This window comes from Mus caroli, unplaced genomic scaffold, assembly GCF_978045245.1.
Source record: "Mus caroli unplaced genomic scaffold, Mus_caroli_1 scaffold_17, whole genome shotgun sequence".
NCBI lineage: Eukaryota > Metazoa > Chordata > Mammalia > Rodentia > Muridae > Mus > Mus caroli.
In genome coordinates this window covers 54,553,119-54,573,056 of record NW_028227272.1, presented here as the reverse complement: position 1 = coordinate 54,573,056, position 19,938 = coordinate 54,553,119, and the positions used below count along the sequence as shown (strand labels likewise).

At 41.3% G+C, this 19,938-nt stretch overlaps 2 protein-coding genes across 3 annotated transcripts in view; one reads left to right on the top strand and one right to left on the bottom strand.

Annotated features, from left to right (window-relative positions):
- Nucleotides 1-19,938, top strand: part of Cmss1 (cms1 ribosomal small subunit homolog) — a 298,119-nt gene that overhangs the window by 37,131 nt on the left and 241,050 nt on the right. The window lies entirely within an intron of this gene.
- Nucleotides 1-19,938, bottom strand: part of Filip1l (filamin A interacting protein 1 like) — a 238,822-nt gene that overhangs the window by 33,539 nt on the left and 185,345 nt on the right. The window contains exon 1 of one of the 2 annotated variants that reach the window (XM_029470280.2): nucleotides 10,864-10,940. The exons of the other annotated variant lie outside the window; for it this stretch is intronic. The gene's annotated coding sequence lies outside the window, so the exon portion shown is untranslated. Of the gene's footprint in view, nucleotides 1-10,863; nucleotides 10,941-19,938 lie in introns of those variants that run through there. 2 annotated transcript variants of the gene reach the window in all.

The following is a 19,938-nucleotide window of genomic DNA, read 5'->3' as shown; positions in this document are numbered from 1 at the left end:
GGTTTTGAGTTTTCTGTGTGCCTTTGTTTTGAGTTTCCCCTTGGGAGGTACAGGACTCTTACCTTATCTAGTTCCATTTACCAGACCATCTATTGTTTATTTATGTGATTATTCCTTAGAATATAAACTTCAGGGTCTGCAGAAATGACTTAGTGGTTACGTGCTTTGGCTTCTCTTCCAGAGGACTCAGGTTCAATTCCCAGTACCTACATGATGGCTTACCTGGAGTTATCTATAACTCCAGGGGATCGGACACCCTCTTCTGATGTCAGTAGGCACAAGGTATGCATGTAGTGCACAGACATAGATGCAAGCAAAACACTCCTCCACTTAAAATTAAGCTAGAAAAAAGGATATAAACTTTATAGGTAGAGGTTTTGTGTGTGTGTGTGTGTGTATGTGTGTTCATGCATGTGCATCTTATTCAGTAAACTGGCCAATCGCTGGTATCTGTTATATTCAGTGCTTCATTTCCACCTTGAAAGCAATGAATAGTACTTACTTGATCTGCAGTAGATATTTGAACGGACAAATACCTGTTCTACTTTTGTATCAGATAAAATATTAGGGAGTTATAGGATAAATATAAATAGCAGACACACAGTGGTCCCTTTCCTCTATAGTGTGGAAATAATAGAAATGGTTGAGCAATTGTTTTATAGCATGTAGAATCATTGTCCTTACTTTATAAATGAGCACTCAGTTAGGCTCAGAAAACTTTAGTAATTTGTCAGAAGTCCAGCTTAGAATTAGCAGAACCGGAATATCAATAGAATTGATGCTCTGACCTCTGTTCTCATCGCTAAGCTATGTTTCCACCCACCGATCTCATGTATCTTGTGCACCATCCTGTCTGAATCTGTGTGTTAGAATATCCTACCTGTCAAAGGCAGGAAGAGTCACTACTACTACTAGCCATTGGTTTGTTCTCTATGGGCCCGTGGCACTTTGAACCTTGGTTATGGACGTTAACAAATATCCTCTTCTTCATTGTAATAATATAGCAAGTTTAGTCATTCAGCATAAATTTGTAATTATTTTTGGATGGTTTTAAAAATTGTGACTTTGCCAGTAATAACATCTCACAGTCCCTAGAGGAGGTAAGTGTGTCATAAATACCATTTCCATAGAACATTTTAAGGAACTTTTAAGTTCTCGGAAAGTATTTTTAACAGCATTTTCTCAGCGTCTTGAAGGGCATAATAACTGTATGCCCTTGGAAATGTTTGAATCATTTTAGCTTGTTCATAATATTTATATGTATTTCTCTTACTAAAAAATTATATTTAACTGTTCTTTTATATCTTAGTAGATTAAGGAAGTAGAAATGGATTTTCTAGAAAATTCTAACAGGTGTTAAATTTTTCAAAATCTCATTGATTACTCTTACCCCCCCTTTTAAAACTTTTCTAGACCTTGTTATTTTCATTCAGATATTGGATATATCTGAATAATTTATGGGTTGGTTTTGTTTCTTTCAGTCTCCTTAAAAATAGTTGTAAGGAGTATATCTTTCTTTGGGTGTTTTTGAGCATATTTCCAAAACCATTACCCCCAATTTTTAGCCTTTTTTCCCTCCCTCCCTCCCTCCCTCCCTCCCTCCCTCCCTCCCTCCCTCCCTCCCTCCCTCCCTCCCTCTCTCCCTCCCCTTTTCCCTCCCTTTCTTCCTGTTACCCTCTTCCTCAATTTTCTCTTTCTTTGACTTGCTTAATGAATTTCTTGGCATTAAGACATCCAAGCAAGGACCGGTCATGAGCCAGAGTGGATGAGTTCACTGGTTTTCACCTCCTCATGAGGAGCCTGGCTTTCCACACAGAGGCAGCGGCTAGCATGGTATGCTTGGGAAACCAAACATTTCCAAACTTGTTTGAGGGAAATTCAAACTTCAGAAACTTTAAAACCACAACAACAGAGGCTTATGGTTTACTGTGACTACTGAAATCATACAGTTTGCCATGGAAACTGGGTAGATAAAAATACCGAGAGTGTAAAATGAGAAACATTTCAATTCTTAGAGAGGACTTGGGGTTTTGGTTTGGTTTCATTCTTCATTTTAACTGTAATAAATTAGGGAAATGGGAACATTTAGTAGTATTTAGAGGGTAGAGTAGTTGAAGAATGGGTTGTTACTCTGTAGCCTGTTTTCTTGTTAAAAGGACTACAGTGGCCATTCTCTGTCTGCCATCACCAACTTTTCTTAGTTCTTGACGACCTAATCATTGCTTTATGACTTTGGAAGGCTGTAGTTTGAGGCCATATGTAAAACCAAATTACAGGCAGGCAGGAAACATTTTTGTTTCTGCTTTTTCTTTTCTAAAATATATTGGAACACAGGTAACTATTGTCTTAAGGATTTGTTTCTCACACCCTTTATACTCATTGTACTAATTAAGGTTGTGTGGTTATCAGAGCCTTAAATTCCCCTTGACCAATAATACTTCAGAGCAGTTTGGGTTACATTTTCATTTTCTAACACCATTCAGAAAACCCATGGGTATAAGCATTGGGTTGCAGCTGATGTCTAAGCTCAGGCTCATGACACGAATCTTGCTATACTCTAGGCACTTCCATCAAGATGTCAGTATTCAGCAACAGCTTTCCAACACATATGACCACAACACATATGACCTGACGTGTCTTGGTTGACTCTGTGTGCTAGTAAAATGTTAGTCACTGTAGTTATGCTTCTTTCTGTAAGGCATGGTCTGTGGCAGAATTAAAGAGAAGCCTCCAAGTGTATTTTACGTTTGCTATATGAATACCCATCCATAAAACTATAGTTTACATTCATTGTGAATTTTAAGAGCAGGCAAACTATTCATGTTTTCATTAGTTAAAAAGCTACTAGGTGTGGGGGAAGCAAAACTAAACTTTGTAAACAGTTGAAAAACAATTTTAACAAGTCCCATTTCAATAGGCAGGGAATGTGGACCAGAATGCTCTCAAGACAAACTGTTAGCCCTTCTTTCACCTGCCGCCCACCTCACAGATGCAGGAAGAAGGCAGTAGTTTTGTGACTAGGATCTGGAAAGCCTTGGACAATCCTCAGACCTCCGTTCCATAAAACAAAAGCCTCCAGCAACCTTTTGAGTTTTTCTTCCTTTCCTGTTTAATGTTGTGTGCAAGTTAATATATCAAGAGATCACATGGCTTAGCAAGCCTTAGTGGGTTGTAACTATATTGAGAACCTTATCTGGAATTTCATGACATTCAGATTTTTGCTCCTTTCTATAGAAACCATTTGTTGTAGTCAAAGTTACAGCTGTAGTTAAAAGCAAAGAAGTAAACCTTAGTGTTCTAACACTTAAAATGTCATGCTAAATTGAAAATACTTGAAACTTCATTTGTGTGCCTCTGGTGCTGAGGCTCGGTGAAGTTTCAAGATTAAACAGGTTCCAGGATAGTTTTTAAGCCTTTCGTGTTACTTGCTCTCTTCTCTACATTAATAGCTCAGTAACTTGGGTCTTACTTCAAGCGATGAGGCACCTTTGACACCTTTAGGAGAGCAGTGGGTTTTTCATGGGTTTTCATTGCCTTCCAGCAGGGGAATTGGGATCAAGGATAACTTCTCTCTCAGTGGCTGAGATTAGGTCAGAAACAGATTTTCTCTGGTTGATTGCTGGGTGTCAGAGAACCTGACCTCCTCTGGGCTGCATCCTACAAAGCATTTCTTGGGTCCTGAGGCAACCCCTCTATCTGAGCCCGGTAGAAGATAATAGTAAGCCCAGTCAAGTAAGGAGCCTTGTAGGAAGACAGGCACAACTTAGTCATAGGCAGCATTTACTGAACATCTGCTCTAGGGATGGAACCTTGCCAACTGCTTCCGCAGCACACATAATCCCTTCACCTTAAACACTGAAATCTTTGAAGTTGTCTTCCTTTCCATGGAAGTCCAGCTTGCTGTGAGGGCTAACTAGTGGGTTCAGTAATCACTATGTGTGTCTTGGCCCAATTTTAAACTTTTGTTTTAAATTTTACTTTAGGCTCTTTGTCTAGTAGACTTTTAGGGAATAAACCCAACCCCTCTACAGTGTTCAGAAGTCCGGTGACATCTCCCTTTTTGTGAGCAGTGCTTTGAGTTGTCTAACTCTGGCCTACCTCCATTCTACAGTTTTCACAGTCCTTAGTTTTATGACATCTATTCAATAGTGTCTTGAACTTCTTTTTAATTTGTTTTATATTGTTTGCTCTTAAAGGACTGATATACTTCTATACCCTTCACTAAGTTTGGACTCTATATACCCAAGGAAAAACATTTTCTTGGACTATAATAACCCTCCTTGAATGAGTGGGCTAAAACTCTGAGAACACAAGACACAGTGCTTGTCACTTCTTTGCTGTGAGGAGAGGAACACTGGGAGGCAAAGGCAGATGAGGTCAGGTAGGAGGACTTGGCCAGGAAGCCTGACCTTTGTCTTAGATTCCTTGTATATATGCTCTACCTAATGTGCTCAGTGAGACTCTACGGAGACTCCTGCAGAGTATAATGTGAAAAGAGGTGAATGGAACCACAAATCCCTTGACAAAGTTGTGGCCTTTATTTGATAGTTCCCCAAACTGTTGTATAAACATGCATGTATGTTTATATAAACAAGTTTTATATCTTATAAATGTTTTTTATTTTTATATAATGCCTCCTACCTATACCATTTCATACATGATGGATAGAATGTTTATGTTAACACTGAATGAAGAGATGCTATTTTTAAATGGTAATCCCCTGTAGCCAAAGTGGATTCATTGCCCACAAATTCCAGAGTGATTCACCTCTTTTGTTGTTCCCAATTAGCAGACTCACAAGCTAAGGCTAAGTGACTTAGACAGCATCTCTGCATTCCTTTGGGTTCAGAAAAAAAAAAAAAAAAAAAAAAACAGGACATTTCCCATGTGCTCCTTAGCCTAGCTGTTCCTTTCTTCAAGTTTAACAGTTGCAGACAGTCAGTCCAAATGCAATGAATATTGTACATTCCTCTTAGGATCTGCTCAAGAGACTGTTTTTGTTTTGATTTGCATTTTTAAAAATGTCAGAGAGGAAAAAAAAATCACCTTTAAACTTTTGTTCCCAGACTAGTGGGCTATGAGACCGCATAAATCAGGCCATTCCGCTTTTATAGGAGCAGCCTATCTCAAAAGACGTCCCTTCTCCCTGAGGCTGCTCCATCAGTGATTTGTAGCTCTTGCAAGGCTAATGTCCTTATGTTAGGCCGAGCTGCATTAATCTATTTGTATTGACAGATCGATTTTAAAATAAATTCTCTACTTGATCAGAATTCCTAAAAGGACTATTGCCCACGATTCAGTCATTGCCCAAATACTGAGATACTTGGGGTAGATGACATTGTTTCCTTTATTAGGTTTGGGGAAACAAGGGTACAAGAGGCTGGCCCAGTAAATGAATGGCAGATCCTTTTATTCCTAAATCTCTTTAGTTTCTCCAATGAGACCATATTATTTGTCTGTAACCAGTAGCATCACTAACAAGCAAACTCAGCAATGAACTATATTCTATTATTTAATTTGGGGGTGGGGGTGGGGTGGGAAGGAGGCAGCTGAGCTAAGAGTCTGTCCAGGTTGGCTGAACTGGCTCTTTAACCAAGGATGATTGTGAATTCTTGACTTTCCTTCCTGTACCTCTCGAGTGCTGGGGTCAAAAGCATGCACCCAGTCACAGCAGGCTCTGGTTCTGGGGTGTGTGTGTGTCTTTAATTCCTGTATTGTTTAATTTTTTATAAAGAGCTAATCTCTATAATCTACAGTGTTTCACTTAACTCATTGAGAGGCAAAGATGGGACCAAGGACAACTGAAGCCACAGGCACTGCTGAGCCTGTTCTTCATCATCAGTTCAAAAGCTAGGCTAAGAGGTTAAGGCTAGTGCTAAGAGGTTAGTGACAAGGTATGGTATATGGTGACCTTGCTTGCTGTCCCACCAGCCCATCTTATTCTTAGCAAGGTTTGCTTGCCGTTTCTGAAACAAGATATAAGAAAGACCTACACTGGATTCATAGTAGGCAGTGAAGTTGCCTAACTGTGGAATTGGGAAAAAATACCTCTCGTGGAAATTTAGATATAGGAAGTACACACAGAAACTCTGGAATCAAAGTGCAAAGGAAAACAGTCTGCTCCTTTCCAGTTACACGGAGTGTTAGTTATCTGACCACATGCTTGTACCTTCCAAGCCCACAGCCAAGGCACAGAGATCAGAGATTCAGAGGAACCCCTTCTTCATTAGGGAGAAACCACTATACTATGCTGTGTTCTTTCATGCCCTACGGCAATTCACCTGGTGCTCTTTCACCACTTTCAATCTCATTATTTGGGGGAAGGAGTTAAAGGCAATAGAGAGATGGGCCAAGAGCTAGGAAGCTGTTGACTGTAGTCTGTGTATACAATATATCTGGAAGTTTAAAGCCGTTTCACTGCCCTGACTCCATTGATTCTGGTTTGTTTTCTGGCCTTTTTATTCCTAAGTCAATTCTGTACTTAATTCAGATAGTGGCAGAGATGTGTTTGGATCTTGTGATCAAAATGTAGAAGGGCCCTCCTCAGCCCATCCTTGGCAGAGTCTACCAAAGTCTTCCAAAGTCAGGAGCTCCTGGGTTGTAGGATCATTTATTCACACTTGTATACAATATCCTTCTTGTCCTAGTGACACACCTAGTAACAATAGCTAGCTGCTTCCCTCGGTGCTAGGGAGAAAGCTGGTTGTAAAAGGATACTGAAGTACTTTATAGATATAGACAATAAACCCAGATATAGACAATAAACCAGTTAACGTATGATATGCTTCAGTGTGTGGTGTCAGGGTAAAGAAAGCCAGGTATCACCAGTCATAAATGGCCTTCCAAGGTGACTTTGCTGCATTTTATATAGGGGAGAGTGTTTTAAAGGCATTAAGTCTCTGGCTTCTGAGCGAGGGCTTCTTGACAGCTAGGGAGGTTGGTGGATTACAAACTGTTTGATACTAGCAAGTTACTTGTCCAGTTAGCTCAGTATGTCAGCACATACTCTGTCCACAGCACCTCTCGCCTTCAAATCAAGGGTGGGCCTTGCCATCCAGATGGCCTGGTTGAGTTGTATCAACCTCATCTCACTCCTTTCCCTTTGTCCTCTTATTATGTATTAATGAGACCGTAGCCACCCTTCTTGTTAACGAATTTTATGTCCAAATTACCACATACTGTGCTGAGGCTACTTCTGAGGCCTCTGTTTGCTTGTCTTTTGAGCCCTAATTAATGGAGAAACCAGTAGTGGGCTACAGTCCAACAGTGGAGGAGTCTTGGCTCTGCCCTGGAGTTGCTCAGCATCGCTGGTGCAGGTCACACTAGTTATCAGTGTCTTCCATAATGTCAGGCATCTAGACCAGATGACTACTGCCACAAGCAGCTGTGAAGTTCTGCCGGTACTCTTTGCTGTGTTAGCAGGCAGTGGGCACACACACGCTCTTGAGGTATCCTGTTGTCCCTTTAGAACCTACTAATCCATTTAGAACCTACTAAGGCCTGTTTTAAGTGCATTTCTGTGGAGTTGAATGTTTGCTATTCTGGTGTCTACTTAATGTCATTTGCTGATAATTGGCCTTTGGACAAGAGTAAGTAATTCCAAATGGAAACAAGAAATTGAGTGTGCCTGCACCTACCTGTCCCAGTGTCACCTGCCTATCTTCTCTCCTGTGCAGTGCAGACATTCCTTAACTTCTTCATAAAGGAATTGTATTAGACTTATTTGGGAACCAGTTGAGCATAGAAATGTGAGGCTGGTCAGGTTAGAGAAAGAACACTGCTACTGTGTTCTTTACTGTTCTTAAACTCAGAAGTACAAGTGTTCTGTGATCCTGTCTTAATCTGCTGAAACCTTTCATACAAGCATGAAGAGGGAGGTTTCTTCTCATGGCTAACAATGTTTGCTTAGCAAGGCCCCTCACCTTTGCTGGCCTAGCTTTCCCAGTCAGAGGCACGATTAATGCAGATTAATGAGGGAAAGAGAATCTCAAGTTTGTTTTTTAATGAAAAGGAAGAATGTGGATGTATTTACAGCTGCATTGGTGATGATCTATCAGTAATCACTTAACCTCATAGAAGAATGAGACAAATGTCACACACACCTCACTTCAAATAAGCGGCCAGAGGAGAACCTAATAGTCTTTGCAGTGTATATCAAACTCAAGTGATTGGGTTGGTGGCTCAGAGATGCTGTGGTGATACAGAAGCAGCCAGAGGAATACTTTAAGTCTCTTTAAAGATCATTTGAACATAGTTCACAGAAACTAGTTAATCAGTTGAAAGTGAAGCAGCATTCATAGTCCATCACAAACTACATAAACTTAATATCATTTTCCAAAGGTAGTGATTGGATGTACGAACAACAGGTGGCACCCTTCAGGTCCCCAGGGAGGCTGAGGCCAATGTTGCTTTCTGTTCCCATCAGGACTCTGCCTGGCCCACCCTTCTTTTTTCCTGTAAATAAGAGAGTTTGGGTTTTGTTTTCTTTGTTTGTTGTTTTCCTATTTACCTTGTAAAAAACCTTCTTCCTCATTGCTCATGTTTAAATGAACTCTGTTTATTACTAGAGGTACTTGTTTGATGGGAACAGACCAGAGAGAATCTTAAAATGCAATCCATAGTGTGTGTGTGTGTGTGTGTGTGTGTGTGTGTGTGTGTGTGTGTGTTATGGGAAATGAGTTGAAATTTCAACAAGACTGGAGAATGAGGACAAAGCACTTGATTCATGTATTAAGAAAATACAATGAAAGTCCACTGATTAACGGCTAGGATAATTGTTATAACAGGGGAAATGAATTTACAAGCCTAAAACTGCAGTGTGCTTTATCTGAAGTGTAAAAAAGCCGAGAGAGAGAGAGAGAGAGAGAGAGAGAGAGAGAGAGAGAGAGAGAGAGAGAGAGAGAGATGCTACCTAGACAGCCCACTTTGAGATAGTGTATCCATGATAAATGTGGTTTAACTTTCAGTTTAAAAGAGGTCTTAATTTTTTAAAGCATGCTTAAAATTGTCTATCTGAAAAAAAATTGTAATTTTAAAATATGTGATTGAAATGTTAGAAAAATGTTTGTATGCTCAAAAACCAAAGGCAGACTCTGGGACACAACTTCCAGGGCTTTGACAGAGGCTCCTGCTTTTCAAGAGTTGAACTATAGTTTATGTTACAGATGGTGCTTTGAAATAGCCGACACAATAATTGATGGTTTCTGGTTTCCCCTTCCACTACTATAGAAAATGCAGATACCTTTTCCCAAGGCACAGATTTTTCTCCTTCCAATCACTGTCCATAAAACACAGACAGACAGACAGACAGACAACAAAGCTCCTCTCTTCTGTTACATATCCTGAGCATCTTCACTGTGACCTGCGGCTGCTGGCCCCTCTTCATGGTGAGAGATTTCCCTTGGATTGCAGTAATGGTTTGGAGGAATCTTACTTCTTAATGCTAACTTGCAGTTTATTTATCCTATCTTCAGACCTGACAACATGTAACTTATTTTAGGATAGAAAAAAAATCAGCCTTTTATTTGTCCAAATAAAAGTAACACAAAACAAAAATCATATAGGCAGCAAAAATAGTAGGTGTGTCATATACTTTTAAAACTCAACTACAAGAACTACTAAAAACATTTCTCAATTTTGATCACATTAAAAAATGTTTCATTTTAAAATCTCATATTTAACTCCCCCCCCCCGACAAATACAAATAAAATAATCCTTTGTACCTCAAAATGGTTGTAGTTTGTTTCTGTAAAACATTTGAACAGTAGCTTGTATGGTCTTTCCCATGCCAACAATATGAAAGCGTTTTCAGCCTTTCAGCCTAAGTCAACACAAGTGGTAGCCTGGGGATCCTCAGCTTGTAATTGTGCAAATTTGGAAAACAGAGGCTTTTAAAAAGGGGAAGTGATTCTTTCAGTTCCTAAAGTTTTGTTTCACACTGTGTTCAGATCATTAAAAAAAGTACAGAAGTTTCCCACCACCTCTAGTGCGCTAAAATTGACATTAAAAATCCCTTTGCTGATCTTTATTTTGAAAGGTCCAGTAAATTATGTAGCTTCTCAGCATCTGCCAAATGTTCACTTGTACGGTGAGCCTTCATTAATCGCTATAGCCTTTTTAGGTTTAGGTGTAATTATTTTTGGCTAAAAATGCCAGTGATTAAGATTATTTTGTAGCTGCTCCCTCCCTTCCAGATTAGTTTTTAAATATAATTAGAGTACTAATTCAGCGAGGATAGCTTCATCTTTTCAGTGCAGCTTGTCCTACTCAGAGTCGAGCTGAGGGAGAAAGAACCAGAAACGGAACAAACTTCCTGGTATAGATTGATATGCTTTAGAGCCAGGAGAGGAAACGATTTTTTTGTATCATCACAAAGTTTTTTTTTTTAAAAGGTTAGTTTCATACTAATTCCAACCGTATTTCCACTGTTTTAAAAATACTTTTATATTCATATTTCTAAGGAAAAAGCTGGCATTAACAAATCCAGTCCCATGTGGCAGGATTTCGCACTCTACTCTTGGAAGAGCTGAAAGTTTTAAGTCCTGAGGAGATAAGATACTGGGCTGGAGTTGTTCCAGTGGAAGTCTCCTTTAGATTTCTCAGTACCTGTAGCCACTTGGGAAGCCTTGGAATCCATAGCCCGCACCTCCCATTTAAACTTAAATCGCGTCTTCTCCCCGCAGCCAAGAACTTTGAAGTCCTTGAATTGGGAAAGGGCTTGAGGCTGGCAGTCACTGAGCGCGCTCTGCAAAACCTGCCCGCCGCTTTGAAGCTGAGCGGGTGCTGGGCGCGACCCACACACTTGCCCCTGGCCCGGGGGCGGCGGCTGTGCGGGAGCCGGAGCGGCGGCTCTCTCGGGCTTACCTGAGCTGCGGGCGCCGGGCCGGGCCGGGCGGGGCGGCGAGCCGGGCCGCGGTCGCGCTGCGAGCGGCTGTGCGCTCTCCGGGAGCCTCCCGAACAATGCGAGCGGGACGCCGAGCGCGCCCGGCCTTGGGGCGTTACGTCACCGCTCAGCCTTATAAGGCGCGCGGCATGTGCGGCCGGGCGGCGGGGCCACGACAGCCCAGACCCTCACAGCTCCGCTGACACCGGCGTGGATGCCCCGTGGGTCCCCAGCTCCCCGTGAGGGTCCAGCGGGCCTGACCCGCAGCACCCTCCTACCAGGCCGACCAAGATCATGGGGGTCAAGTTCGACCCTCCTTCCTCCTATTGGGTCTCACAACTTAAGTTGCAGCTTTAAATTCTTAAATACACATCATGATTCTTGTGTAAACTTTCCTAAATACAGTTTGTTACATTTGTTTTGGGGCTTCTGGGGGAGGCAGGAGAGGAAAAGAAGTTGGGGTTTTGGACATATAAACTTCAAACCTCTTTTCTCTTTGTAGAGAGTAAGGGTCCTCAGAGGATAGTATTTTATTTCCTGATGATGTAACGACCAAACAATTCTTCAAGTGATGATGGGAAGGCCAGATGAAGTCTTATTTTTCTGTGTTTTTACTGAAAAGACCTCCTGTCCTCTCATTTCTACGTGCCTGTGTTTTAATGAAAGCAGTTAAAACTAATCAGATATTTTTGCAGGGAAAATATTTTTAAAGAAATTAAATGTTTTGTCCAGTACTTGCAGGACAATGTATAAAAATAGAACTTCAGAACTAATTTTAATCTGTCTTCTTCTTCTGACCAAATAAGACAAAACAAAACAAAAACAAACTCAAAGATACAAGAAGAAAAACATTGGCCAAATATGCTTGAATTAGATGTTACCCTCTGCTGTGGGACAGATTTCCTTGTATAGAAATCTTTACAAATGAGCGCTGACCTCCTAGTTACCTCGAACCTCAGTAATAGAACCTCTAAAGCCATATCCCAAGCCCGTGAATCTGCTAAATACATTAGAGATGTCGCAGCCTCATCTGCAGGCTTCAGAGGGGTGGCTTTAGAAGCTTGAGTCTATTTAAAACCCCTTTTAAAATCATGCTAGAATAGCAATGCTTCCTATTATGATGTACAGTACATGTCTATGGAGTTACTGTTCTCATATGTCTGCCAAGCTGGAACGATGAGGGTGCTGAGAGAGCGTGGTTACAGAGTATCCCGTTAGGGAAGGGATGTGGGGAGCAGGGCCCCCTAGTAAGCATGTGTCCCCAGCTTTATGGTGGCTAACCGGACAAGACAAGTGTATTCCTATTACAGCTCTTCCTGAGACAGTCAAGCTGCCTCTCATGCATCAATTTAAAGACAAGGGAATGGATATACCCTTCTTCCGAATTTACATTTTCATAGTGAATTTAACATTTGCTTGGCAGGATCTGGATACTTTAGAGGTGGCTGTTACCTTTACTGCTCTTCTGTATTTGACAAGCACATTTATGATCTTTTTCATTTTTGTATGCACCTCTGCTTATGAACTATACCCGCTGAGATGGCTATGCTTTTTTTTATTTGACATGAGATAAAGTGACTGATGAAAGCCACGGGGAACTTGAACTCACAGCTCACAGAATCCGTTTATCCTGGAGCGAGCCATTCCTGATTTGCTGGGTTTGCTGTGCTTTTGTCTGTTAGTGAACTGTTTCCTGACATTCGATGCTGCCACCTAGTTCCTTCTCGCCGGCCTGTGCTCAGGCTTCACACCCACTCTCCCGCTGACTCCCATGTCCCTGGGAAACTATCCCTCTATGTAGTTCTGTTCTGAACATGAAGGAACTGAACAGATACAAGGCTTGTCTGCAGTTCCTGAAGCAAGTCACAAGAGAAGGAAGGCTCCTTCCTGTCCCTCGAATGTCTGTCTTGGTGCCCTGTTGCTGTCTGAGGCACTGCTCTCTGGCCTCTATGATTCAGCTTTCCAACTAAGGTCATGGTATGTAAGCGCTTTCTTCAGTAACCAATAATAATCCTGGTTTTTGAGCTTTTACATCACGCCAGTGGCCATCCTTTGAGTTCTATGTGCATGTCATCATTTAATCTTAATTTACAACACATTTGAGATAGGATTATCCATCGTTTTCCGATGAACACCTTCAGACTGAAGTCTCTTGACTTCAAAGTTATGATGCAAGGACTTAAGCAATTTTTTTTTTGGCATAATCTTGGACTTCCTCTTCAGAGGCTTGCTCAGTGATGTCTGTCACTGGCAGGGGACTACTGTGATTTACTTGAGGCACTCACAACTGTTTTTTACAAACTAGGTAATAAACTAGGAAAGCTAAGTAAGACTCTCTCTGCACATTTTACACCAGTGCTACTCTACCTGTGCACTAACTAACCCTATGGGCATTGTGTACACTGGAGACATCATGGAACCAGTGGCAGGAACCTGACATGGGATTCTCTTATAGGTCAAACATTATAAGAAATGGACTTTCTCTGACACAACAGCCAGCTGTTGTATCTGCAAACTCCAACCAGCCATTTGTTGTGCTTCACTGACTCTCATGAGCTGATGAATAGATTTTCATTTCTTTCCTTTCTATGAAGTTTCTTCTTGAGCTGTGGCTCTTGTTTTCCCTTCTTACATATAACTTATTATGAAATAGTAGAACTAGGACTACTGCACTTCAAAATGGGCTGAGTAAATTTCACTTCCTGGCCTAGTTCTGGCTAATTAGCATATGCTTCTCCATTCTGTCATCATTGAGTTTTCCTGTAAATTAACATGGCAACAAATTAAGGTAAGGCCCTTTTCTACAATTAGCAATCTGCATTTGTAATCTAAATAAGCAGTTGGTTTAAGGTGTTATTTAGAAAAGGAACTGAGGAGTTTTCCTGTAGAGTTAATTACTTTCTGTATGGAAAAAGAGGTTTCTAGATAAAAGGGCTGAAGGCCAGGAAGGATTAAGTAAATTTTACCGTAGAAGATTACATTTTTTTTTTTTTTTGAGCCAGCTTACATAGTCCAGGCTCAAACTGCTGTGTAGCTGACTCCCTGCCTAGGACTACAGACATGTATGCACAGGCTTACACAGATCTGAGGGCCAAACTCCTAGCCTTCTGCCTGCTAGGCAAGCGTTTTACCGCCCGAGCTACACTACCAGCCTGAAAATTCCTTCTCATATAGTTACAAATAGTTTCCCATGGGTTCATTTCCTGTGGTTCAAGCAAATGAAGGTTATTGTGATGCTCGCAGCAACCCATGTCCTCGGTGAAGCTGGTCATGATTAGCTGTTACGGAATACCACCCTACTTAGTACAACTCATGTATGCTCTTAAGCATGCCAAGCCTCTTCGCTCTGTGACCTGGTCTTATTTCTCAGGTAATATTTCTCCTTGCCTCTGTTTCTCTATTGTTATCTAACCATGTGATTAACATCTTTTTCAAATGCCCGCAGTTTCCAGTGATGACTCTTTACCCTCAATGGGTAGTGTACTTGGCTACCTGTGAGCCCTGTCCTAGCCTATTGTGAGGAAGCTACACCTCTGATTATGTGGTTCTTTTGCCCCTAATATGATACATAGGAAAACACTACCCCTTCTTAACCATGACTCCGGTAACATTCAGTGAAAACAATCCATAAAACAAGCCTGAAAAGGTTTTACTATCATATATTGATACACTGTTGTTATTTTATCTCTATTTGCTGTTAATCTCTTGCTATACCTAATTTATGAAATTGATCAGAGTTATATATGGATAAGAAGAATAATATTTATGCAAAGTTTAGTATGACTCCACTATCCTTGGCTTCAGGCATGTGCAGAACATATTGGAACTGAATTCTCTGAAGATAAGGAAAGATGGATGTTAGGAACAAAGGAAAGCAGCCAATTTATTTCATTATGTACCTAGTCCAGAGTGGTAACCTGAACAGGGAAGGGACAGACTTGGATGGCTCAAGGAGGCAAAGTCCCCTAGCCCTCCTATTGTCTTTGGTTGAATTTGGATTGGCAGCAAGACTGTCCTCGGTCCTAATGTGTTATCCTCCTGAAACCTTTGTGCAAAGCCCCTCTGCCCCCGAGCACCAAGAAACTGCCATGGATCTGGATTATGGGACTGGTCCATCTTCTTGCTCCTACACAAAGGAGCCAGGGGACTGTGTGCTGTAAGAGCAGCTGTAGACTCCCTCCACCCTTCTTTCTGTTCTCCAGCTGGTACCTGCCTGGTTAGGCAATGTAGATACCCTCAAAACTATTTCTGTTCAGGGCAGCAGCCACTGTGCTCCAAGAGCCTGATGGCAAAGGTAACATTGAACCTGGATACACACAGAGACTATGGTGACTCTGTGTGTGTGTGCTTACTCTTATGTGCAGCCTGTGTTTTAGAGCATCCACAGTCTTTGAAGTTTCCAGAAGCCCATTGATTATCTTTCCCTCCCTCCCTCTCTCCATCTTACCCTCTCTCCTTTCTTCCCTTCTCTCTCCCTTTCTTCCCCTTCCCTTTCCCTCCCTCCCTTCCTTTCTTTTTTTTTCCCTTTCTTTTCTTCTTTTCCCTCTAAGACAGGATTTTTCTTTATAGCCCTGGCTATCCTGGAACTCCCTCTATAGACCAGGCTGGCCTCGAACTCAGATCAGCCTGTCTCTGCTTCCAGGGTGCTGGGATAAAGGTATGTTCCAACACTGCCTGGCACCCTTTGATTATGGTTCTCTGGAACAGCAACCTATACCCTTGAGAGCTGATGATGCTGAGTTCGGGAGGCAGCAGTGAGGCTGTGGGAGGCTTTGTGAGTGAGGGATGGGCTTTTTGCTAACTAAGTAGTTCATGTTTACTTTCATTCTGGGATTAACAGGGATCTTCATAATTTGAAAAGACAAAAAAGTAATCCGTCACATAATTCTGCCAGATGAACACTTCGAGTTGTTAAAAAATCCAATGTTTTCATTCTGTTTGTATACATTTTAATTGTGTTGGTCACAAAAGCAGCTACATCCTGCTATCCCTTACCATGACAAGGCTTCGTTCTTCACTGTATGAAGTATTTTGTGTGGCACAGAGATCTGTCCCTTTCCCCCTTGTAATGCTGTGAGATAAATGTGGTATCCTATGAGCAGGCAAGCATGCCAAGTAGGTGAGCAGAGTGGCCTGGGGAGAATGAAGAGGCATAAACACGATGCCACCATTGCATGGGAACAGGAAAAGCCTGCGATTTAGGGCCAACCCATTTGCTTATTTATCCTGACAAACATTTCGTTTCCTTGGCAACTAATAATAGTTTTGAGAAATTGTTGGACTCACAAGTATTACTGTAGGAATAAAAAGCCCTCAAATCACAGAAATTAGAGACGGAAAAGACCTATTAGTCTTCTTGTCTCTTGCCAGTACAGCTGTCCTCAGTGCTTTATCTAGTCCATTCTTCTAAAGGGATCTTGTCAAACAGATTACACTCTATGTCTTAAGGAATGTGTTTTTAAAGAAACTAGTTGACAGAGCTTTCATGGAGATATAGAACTTGTTATCAAGGAAAGATATTTGTAGAGAAAGAATAGCCCCTTTCTTGTACACAGTTTGTACTTAACAATTAAGTTCTAAAAGAGGTTACTTTGTGTAAGAATCTGAAAACACCAGTATCATTTGGATCTCGTTAGTTTTTCTGCCATCTGCTCAACCTATTCTATGCATGAAGGATATATTTTAAAATATATTATGTTGCAAGGTGGTGGTGGTGGTGGCAGCGGCAGCAGCAGAGGCACACACCTTTAATCCCAGCACTTAAGGGGCAGAGTCAGGCAGGGAGCTCTCTGGCCCTAAATGATGCATTTTAACTTCATTCTAAATATATTAAGTATCTAAATATATTAGATTTACTCCTTTTATGTGATAAAAGTTTTCCTGTATGTGTGTGTGTACTATGTGCATGCTTGGTGCCCATGAAAATCAGAAGAGGGCATCATCCCCCGAAGCTGGACTTAGAAATGATTGTGAAACACCACATGAATGCTGGGAATTGAACCCTGGTCCTCTGCAAGATCAAGTACTGATAAGGGATGCCTCCAGCCCCAAGTCAGCATATTTAGAAACAAAATCCAATGATTCTCATAAGAGTCTGTCCCCAAATAGGAAAGTAATGATGTTTCATTTAACAAGGCTATATATAGTATTGATGTTTGGGAAGAAGTGCTGTACTTTTGAAATCTCAGCACTAGAGAGGTAGTAGGAGAAACATGGAGAGGCCAAGGCCAGTTTGGGTTCAGTAGGAGCACCCTAGTGCAAAACAAGTCTGAGCAAGCAAAGGATGCAGCAGGTGAGCAGCCATGCTGTCTGTCTGGAGCCTGTATGCCTACTGAATGAGCAGGAACATTCCAGGAAGCTGTCTATGCTGTCTTTGCAAGTCTCTGTACTTCCTTATTATCTTCATGGTAGCATCGATGGTTTCCTCCTTAGTGGGACATTTGCAGTTAGGAAAGGATCACTCAGGAACTCTCTGTCCTGTCCTGACAAGGGCAGGGTTCTAGGACCTTTATTTCTTAGTCAAGCGTTCTCTAGTGGTTTGAATAAGAATGATCTGAGTAGGCGCATGTATTTGAATGCTTAGTCATGGAGGAGTGGCACTATTTGAAAAGGATTAGGAGGAGTGGCCTTGTTGGAGGAAGTATCTTACTGAGAGTGGGCTTTAAGGTTTTAAACCCCCCACGTGCCCTGCCCCTTTGTAGATGGTTTCTTCTTTACACTTCTTTTGTCTTCTGTTAATGTGGCTACCTACATAATTTTCCTTTGATTAGTAGTTGCTCAGTTTATCCCATTTTTCTGACTCTTTACCACATTATGTTCTAGCAAATCTCATTTAGACTACTTTTTTTTATTTGTGTGTGTGCCTGTATGTATGCCTTTGTGCACATGCACACACTCATTTGTACTTTTGCCAAATGTATGTGGGTGCCCTAGGAACCTGAAAAGGTACCAGATCTGGAGCTGGAGTTATAGGCAGTTATGAACTGCTTGTGGATGCTGGGAACTAAACTCAGCCCTCGGGAAGAACAGCCAGAGCGGTTTGTTTGTTTGTTTAGTCTCTTTTTTGAGACAAGGAGGTCTCACTGTATTTCCCTGGGTGGCCTGGAACTTTGACTTACAGATACCTGCCTACCTTCTGTGCGTGCCACCAAGACGCCTGGTGGGCTAGCCCTGTAAAGAACAGAGCTGTTTCTTCAGCCCCTGCCTTCTCTCTCTTCTTAATATTTATTCTGCTTTGTGTCTTATTTCTTGGCTTCTTTAGATCTTCACGTTTATTGATTTTTTTTTTTCCCTCCTTATCTGTTTTGGAAGTTACACGTCTGTATCCCTGTTCTGTTGGAGATTATTTACCCTGTAAAAATCCTTCTTCACATCTTGAATCCTAGTGTCTCAGGACCCCAGTGTTTTAATCCTCTTCCAAATTTTGTAGCTATGATGACACAGTCCCAGTTTGGTCAGATACCCTAGTTCTTAGTCCCACAGGGCGGTTTAGTGGACAGTGGCATAGATGCTCCAGTGTATTTATAGTCACTTGTTTATCATCCAGCTTTTCATCTGGGATCAATTTCTGTCAACACAAATGCATTCTTCTGAAGTCTTTAAAGGTGGAAGTCTATTCTTTATGCACTCTTTTTATTTATTTGATCTTCTCTTACCTCTGGGGTTAAGGTTTCTCTGTGTGTAGGCTTTTTGCATGACACTGGTTTTTTCTTAGCTCATGGAGAATATCGACCACTTCTGGCTTGCCATGTTATCTGGTGAACAGTCATCAATCTACTTGTCATCCCTTTACTTTTTTGTTGTTGTTGTTGTTGCTTTTATGATCTATCTAACCTGTATTTTTATTTTTCTAGTTTTAGTGTGGTGTGCTATAGCACCCATTCATTTTGCTTGTCCTAGTTTTCATTGAAATTTCACTGAATCTATAGATTGGTATCTTTAGTTCTAGAAAATTCTCAGCCAGCATTAACTTTTCAAACATGGCTTCTGAACGAACAATGCTTACTCATTTCCGCTTAGAACTTACTTAGACTAGACACATGTTAAGTTTTCTTTTTCCTTCTTCACATGCCGTTACTGCTCTTTCTGCTTTTGCATCTGCTCGGCTTTTCAGACTGCACTGTTTGGCTCTTCACAGGAGATTGGGCATGTTCCGCATGGTCATGTCTGTGGACTGCAAGCGCTTCAGATTTGTCCTGTTTGCTAAGCCCATTGCTTGATTGACAGTTAATGTACTTAATTTCCAAAGGTTTCTCTTTTCCACCCCTAGTATAGCAACTTGTTGGAAGGCCTTGTCTAGGCGTGTGTCGAGGTTCATGTGTTACTTGCTGGTTTGTCTCTGAGGACTTTGTAGATCTCCTGTTTTCTTGGGCTTCAATCATTTGTACCACTTTCAGGTGTATGTTTCTGATTTTTATATGAGCTTCTATTTGGGGAACTTTACATTTATGGCTTATTTGAACTTTGTGTTGCAAGAATTGTTTCCTAGTGAAGAGTTCCACTTGTTTGTACCAGGAGATATTTTCAGCCCCAAAGCTCTGTAAAGACTTCAATACATGCTATTGTTGTTTGGTTAATTTTTGTTTTGTCAATTGACTGGTTTTAATTTTGCACCACCCAAATAAATATGAATCTGGCTGCAGAACGATGTGGGTGACACCGTCCATACCTACGTCACTGAGGTAGCTACCTCACTGAGGTCGATACTTACCCCTCCAAGTTCCAGGTTGCAAGGAAAGCAGTTTTCCTTGCAGTCTACTGCAGGTGGTTTGGCTTCTAAATTAACATGATCTGGACAGTTGCTCTTTGCAACCCCAGCCTCACGTTGGATTAGGAGGACTGTGGGATTTATCAAACTTGGCCTGTGTCACTGTCACACCATGAAGTCAAAATTTAAGTTCCTATCGTTTAAAAACTACTCTTAAAGAAAAAGCCACATTTGGTGTTTTGTTTGCCTTGCTAGGGTTGTCCTGTCACTCTTTGGTCACCCTTAGTAATTTGCCGTCACATTAATATATTTTAAATATTTTAAGGTCTGTGTGTGTTTGGGTATAGCT